Here is a 7558-nt window from a genome sequence, read left to right as displayed (position 1 = left end):
TGGAGTGCGAGCTACTATATGTATAGCATAAACATACATAAATTACCATATTAGTTCAATAGTTGTCCAGCAACTAGCATAAACATACCTAAATTACCATTCCTAAATTACCACGCTATGTATAATATAAACATGCCTCGAGCGGCAGCAGCGCTCGAGCCATCGCCTGTATCGCCACACCCATGCTCCGTCACCCTTGTGACCGTGGTGCAACCGCCACCGCCTCACTAGCCACACCGTGTTCACGCTATGCGGTCCCCGGTCGGGCTTGGATCTTGCCCGTGCCGACCACGCCGCACTCGCGCCCTACGGCCCATGCCTGGGCGTGGATCTCACCCGTGTTGGCCACATCACGCGTAAGCCCCGCGACCCCCGCTTGGCCAGCCTGGATGTCGCTTGCGCCAGCCCCGCCACACCCATGCCCCGCCTATGCCTCGATCTCTCCCATGTCGGTGCCAGCATCGTGCCCCATCTTTGCCACCCTCGCCCTCCATATGGGTTGTGGCTTCGTGCGTTTGTCAGCATGTGTCTCAGCTCTTAGGCAGTTGGGCGTGACCGCATGAGGTCGTGAGGTTTGGAGTGGGAACTGGGCCGCGTCAGATGAGGCCTTTGGTAGTTGGGTCTTATTGTGGCCGTATGAGCTTGACTGAATACCTGATAGATACCTAATAGTTGAATACCTAATACTATATATATATATATAGAAAATTTTTTGCAAAAAAATTTGTGTGTACATCTGTATACCCTTGACCCTTTTTGGGCTGGCCCCTGACGTGAGACAAGCTGCAGCAGTTTCACCAACGCTTTGTAAGTTGAAACTGCTCTACTTGTAGTAACAATTGTACATATGAACATGAGCACATGTTGACAATGAAGGCGGTCGAATTAATTGGCCTGGCAGAGATGCCTCGAGGTCATTATTATTACGTGACGCCAGAGTTTAGCGGTTGGGATCTTAGGGTTCCTTTTTGTTGGGGAGGGGGGTTGAGGGTTCTCTATAGCCATTGTACCTAGAGGAGGTGTCTAGGAGGTAGGCCAGCGAGGTGGAGCAAGCGAGCGGGGTGGCAGTGACACCACTGACCGTAGGTTGCCGAAGACCATTGGTTGGGATAGAGCCGAGGCGGGGGCACCACGCTATGTTAGGTTAGCGCGATGGGGATGGAGATGATGGGGATGGAGATGGCGGGACGGGCGATAGGCAAGGCTAAGCACGCGAGCAGAGAGTGGTCGAATGAATGGGAGGAAGAAGATGACGGCTGGACGATCAAATCTTTATCGAACAGCTGAAATTGATCCCCTGAAATAATGGGAGTTTTCATACGTTGAAGAATAGCACGACCCTTATTATTAAGGTGTGAATTTTGGTTTAGGAGGTCCCCGTTTGCTAGTGACTCGCAGTATGATCGCTCGCAGATATCTGTGGGACGAAGCATTGCTGGAATTGTTCAATGGCGGCATCGCTGTTAAGGTGTTAATTGCCGTGACCTGCCCTACCGTGTCCAGAAAAACGAACGACACGGGCTAAGCGAGCTGTCAAAGGAAGGATGGCATCCCCGTCTCCATTATTGGAGCTCTCGAGAGGCCAAATCACCCCCGGCCTCTCACTCTCCCTGGTCTTAACTACTGAAAGCAACATGGATAAACCCAGGAAAATAAAATTGAAGTGGTGGTCTCGGTTCCTTACCCTGTCGTGCCACACCGTGGGCCCCGCCGTTTCCCTTGATGATGATCATCAGATCAGGGATGGCGCGAGGGCGCAACACAGCGACACAAGACAACGTACACAGACAAAGTCGGCCAGATGCGCCCGGATGACAGGAACCTGTATCACCAGTAGCTAGCTAGCTAGCCAGTGAAATCATCTTTTTTTAGTGTAAAAGAGAAGATATCTGGCCAACGAAGTTTTCGACTTAAAATTGTAGGATATATTATGTACAAAATATGCAAACAGAGGTGAATAATTGCAGAAGCCAAATTCTTCAAATTTTAATTCACCATAATCAAAAACTCAATTTAATCTCAAATTCATTTCAGAACAGACTGCTATCACGCCATTAAAAATAATGTAAAAAAGATCCGTCGATCCAATTGCTCTTAAGTTTTAAAAGTAGAAATTAGACATGTTACAAAACTATTTTAGCAAGAATCAAGTCAAACTGTATCTTTAGATCAAGAGTTATGACCTTGGCAAGCAGACTATAACTAGATGTGTTAAAAATAGATTATGCAAAAATTACAAAAATTCAATCAACCAAATTTTGTAGAACCTTATGTAGATGCTATAGGATGATTTTGTATGGATCAAACCCAGACAAATTACATTGACCGAATGATCCACTAAAAATCAACACCGAACCACAAAACAAAAAACATAGAGAAAGAACGAAATTATCCACTCATCAACTTATAAAATTTTATCTTCAATGCATCGATGATTTCAAAAGATACATTTTCACAACATCCCTATAAGAGTCTCCACAAAATTCTAACCCTACATGGTTTCTCCTTTTTCCTAACAAGTAAAATCAACCAAAACTCTTACTGTTCGGTTCCTATTTACTTCAATCGGCACAACAGCCTAATATAACTAATATCCTAAAGTTCCAGGACTCTGCGAGCTCTCATGCCACCAATCTACTATAGGTCCTATAGCACCATCGATGACAAGTTGGTCCCAGTTCGGGCCCGTGTCACGTCTTAAAATGTTAATTACATAATTAGATATGTTTAATCATGATTGCATTATGTTTTGTACTATTGATTATTAATTTGAGTTTAAATGTGTACCAAAAGTTATGCGTTTTAAAACTTCACATATTTTCTCCACGTGCACGTGAGTATTTAAGAGTGAAAATGTCTTAGAACCTAGTTAGGAGAAACCCCACAGATATTAGAAAAAAAAGAATAAGAAAAAAAAGAAAAAGAATGAGACTTTCAGCACCGAACTGCTCCCGCGGTCTGACCGGTGCTCCTCACGGTCTGACCGCCAGTACACAGAGCGTCCATTAAGAGGATCGATCACACTCTCTCACACTCACTCTCTCTCACACTCTCTCTCACACTCTCTCCCTCACTCAAGCCCTAGAGAGAGAAGAAGAGATCACCTCGACGGCTTCAACGACCGGAGATCGACGGACGGGACTCCATTGAGATTCCCGGAGGTTTCCTCGAGCTCATCCCCTTTATCCTCATCGTCGGGAAGTTCCTATATGAGTTCATCCAACTGCAAGCCTACACACCATCCCGGAGCCCGATCTCCAAATCGGAGCTTCTTTGAAGTGGATTGATCCATTAGAAAGCCTCCCTACACTTAGGTGAGATATCCCCTGTCATTTCCCCATCATTCCCGAGCTAGAATCGATCCTCATTCCGTTTAGACCTAAGTTCAACCCTAGCCTAGAGCTTTTTTAGGAGGTGTTTTGAGTTTAGATCGGTGAATGTTGTCCAAATCAGCCTAGAAGCACTCCACTGGTCCCATAGAGCGTTTCGATACCCTTCACGAACGAAGGCACCCCCGGAACCTTCATCGGTGACCCCACAAAGGTGCTGCTTGTAGGTTCTGGTGGTCTGACCGCCACGACAGTCAGTCTAACCGTCAGACACCAAAACCTTCTGCAGGTCGCCAGTCAGACCGCCACTTCCACGTCGGTCTGACTGCAGAGCCTCGCGGTCTGACCGCTGGTTGGTCTGGTCTAATTGCCAGAGGCCAAAATCTTCTGCACGTCGGCGGTCTGACTACCACATCAACGCCGGTCTGACCGCCAGCCACTTAAAGCTATATGCACTTAGGTTGTCTTATCCAGGGTTTCAAACTTTGGAACCCTAATCTTTTGGTGGTCTTTTATAAATATTTTCAAAAAGCATGCGTTATAATCACACTTTTCCATCGTTTGATTAATTATGCAATGCATTCTTGATTCGTTTAGAGAGCGTTACACCAGCGATCTAAGCAAGTGAAGGCACCACCAATCTACCGGAGCTCTGTGATTGCGTCGGGAGTATCAGGAAACCGCCAAAGCAGCAAGACAAGCATCTAAGTATATTGCACCTTTTAGTTGGAATAATATGGAAAAATGATGAGTTGTCGCTTATGTATGTTTGCATGTTTAGCGAGTCGATGTCGGACTTATATGGGTAGAACCTATGTGAATGCATTACTCCTACCTTGAAGTTATTGATTATTCATATCCTTGTAGCCTTGATAATACTGTTGATGCCTAACTTAAGAATTTTTTGAATTTCTTAGCAATTATTAGGTCCTTGGTAGAAGATGAGCAATGGTTCGACCGTTGTTCGCGAGCTTAGGGCTTAATTATTACTTACAAACACAATGACAATGATGTGGGTTGTATGAGAGGTGATGATGCGACGAGATATGGGCAACGTTAGGGGCATCTTCTGCACCAGAGGAGTTCCTCGATATAGTTCAGGAGAGGAGTCGGATGCCAAAGACCATTTGCATAATTTAAGAATCATCCGTTGTGCAGTTGGATTTAGCACTTTTCGTACTAACTACATGTTGATCTAATGGTAAGATAAGATGAATACCTCTGTAGCTGTGATCATTTGGGCTTGCACATTGATGATGTGAGCGGGCGGGCTTGTAGAGACACTTGCAGTTGCTCCGGAAGTTACCTAAGTAGGCTTCGCACCAAATGATGCCTGATTCAAATGGTTAGAGCTAATTGGGAAAGGATGACACGAGTACCCCCCGTGGTCACTCAATCCGTTGGGTATAGTTGTACCCCCTGTAGGGTGTAAAAACAATTTGAATTGCCGTGCTCTCGGTCATGAGCATGCTTCTGTCCATTTGCATCGGTCGTAGAGTTTCCAAAATTTGGGGATGTATGATATGGTATGATATGATGGGAATGATGGTTTATGATCATTGGTTACATGAGATGGTTCAACTTACAGTTATGTTCATGAGATGGTTCCATTTACATTTATATGCAAGTTGGTGGTTACAGGGTAGAAAGATATATGTGGTTAAGTATTGGTGCCCACACATAGGTGTCAGGTTGCTTACATATATGAATTTACTTAACCTTATGGCCTACTCCTTGCTAATGACTCAATTGTATAATCCTTGGAGTTCGGTTATTATATGTACCTATTATGGATTAAGTCTTGCGAGTAACTTCATACTCACATTGCTCTTTCATGTTTTACCGGTGAGGATGAGCTCGTGTTTGGCTACTTCACGCCCGCTGATGTAGGTGGCGGGAATGAGTAGTGAAAACTACTCGTGTGGCATGCTTTTGGGTGGAGCCTAAGGGCATATGGCTTCACATAGCTTTTGGTGTTGATAGGTGATAATCTTCCGTTGCGTAGTTTCTAGTTTGGTTAGGAGGTAAATCTGCTCTTTACCCTTCTAGCTTTTTTATTGTAAATTATTGTAAATGGTTAAATGCTTAAGAACTTGTAATATAATTTAATTACTCGCTCTTTCTTAAGCTGTGATGCTATATGTTGGAAGGGCATGTGTTCCGATCTTAGGCACAAAACACGTGCCATGACTTCCAGGATGGTATTTCAGTTAATCATGATGATTAATTGAAATAATATTTGGAGGGTTCCTCACAGCGTGATATCATAGCCTGGTTTAATGAAGTAGCCTAAAAATACTTAAGACATAGGTTAGTAAATGGTGTCAACATCACTAAACAATCCACTTAAGTTTCTTTTGTACCTCTTCCTGCTAATATGCCTAAATTTGCTATATTATGCCCCTAGTGTATTGTATGCGAAAACGTATCGATGCGAAGGTCGTAGTTGACAAATCGAATCGCTTTTATAGTTGGAAGAATCTTTCGTGTGTGGAATGAGGTGGAAAGGCCACTATTGCTGGCGCTAGACTTCTAGCGGTTTGACCACCAGGTAGGCAGCGGTCTGACCACCATATTGCCTGTGGTCTGACCGCCAGCGGGGGTCTGACTACTGACTACTGGCATTTGCGCAGAATGCGTTGTAAGTTGTGAGCTAGGCTACATTGTCACGTATGTTACACTACACTTTTGATCATGCATTATCCTTATATTACAATGCTCTAGTGTGCATCATTTGCCTTGGTTCGATCAGTGCCATTTCCATCAAGTCGGAGTTTAACCCTTCGCCATCTCTAATAGGATGAGAACCCGCTAAAGTCTGGGAGATCTTCCTGAGGGTTCCAATGAGAACTACCCTCCACCACCTCCAACGTCGAGTATGGTAGATGTTCTCATGCAAATAGAACAAAACCATCAAGCTCAGACGACGCTACTCGAAGCTCTCGTCCTTAACACGGCCCCTCATGGAGGAGGTGGAGCCGGAAGCTAGGATGACTTCTCGGATTTCCTTAGGACTCAACCGCCTACCTTCACACGGGCTGAGGATCCTCTTGATGCTAACCACTGGCTCTGAACCATTTAACAGAAGCTCATGCTTCTCCAATGTGAGGACCATGAGAAGGCTCTCTTCGCCGCCCATCAGCTTCAAAGTGTTGCTGGTGCATGGTGGTCCAACTTTCTGGCCATACACGTTGCCAACCATGGGTGTCTTGGGCGGAGTTTCACCAAGTGTTCCATGATTATCACATTCCCAAGAGGATTATGGAGATCAAAAGGTGAGAGTTTCTAGACCTGAAGCAGGGAGGCAGGTCGGTGATGGAGTATGTGCAGGTGTTCAACCACCTTACACAGTATGCGCTGGAAGAGGTCACACCAACAAGCGAAAGCAATACCACTTCGTGAATGCCTCTCTTCCAAGATGCAAGACCTCTTGTTGGATCATGAGTTTGCCAATTTCAACAAATTGGTGAGCACCTCCCTCACGATCAAGTTCAAGCTGAAGAACTACCATGAGGAGAAGAAGCACAAGATGATTCCATCGCCTTTCGTGGGCGACAGCTCTCAACATACGCGGATGGAGAGTCAACCTCCTCCATCTCACATGTTGGCTTTGGCTGCTCCATGGCTAATGTGGATAGTGCGACATCCATCTTTCTCCGCTCCGCAAGGACAACTTCCAATATCCACCGGTTCTCAAGGAAGTGTGACAGGTGGCCCCGACAGCCTATGTTACAATTATGGGCATGTCAGGCACTTTGCCCAGGAATGTTCTTTCCCGAAGTCTGGAGCCATGGTGAATGCTCTAAGGCCACCACTACCCTCGTCATCCTCTTATCAAGTCTCAAAGGCTGCACAAGTCCCCAAGCATGGTCGAGTCAACTACACCACCACCGAGGAAGCTCACGAGGGTGTCAACATATATCATGGGTACATTACTCGTGAAGTCTAATTCTGTTATTGTTCCTGTAGTCATTCTTTTTTATTCTAGGGCTTCTCACTCTTTTTCATAACAAGGAGTTATACTCAGCATCGCGAGCTGAAAGTTAGTACTACCCCTACACCTTATCTCAAAGAAGCACCTGGAGCCAGTATGCTTATTAATCAATATGTGTCCAAAGCATCGATGGTTATCAACAAGATCTCCTTCGTTGCAAATTTGTTGGTATTGACTCCAAAGGGATAAACATCATATTAGGGATGAATTGGCTCACCAAGAATAAGGCTATCAT

Source organism: Phragmites australis, chromosome 2 (assembly GCF_958298935.1).
Source record: "Phragmites australis chromosome 2, lpPhrAust1.1, whole genome shotgun sequence".
In the NCBI taxonomy this organism is placed as follows: Eukaryota; Viridiplantae; Streptophyta; class Magnoliopsida; order Poales; family Poaceae; genus Phragmites; species Phragmites australis.
The sequence above is the reverse complement of the archived record's forward strand: the minus strand, read 5'-3'. Positions refer to the sequence as shown.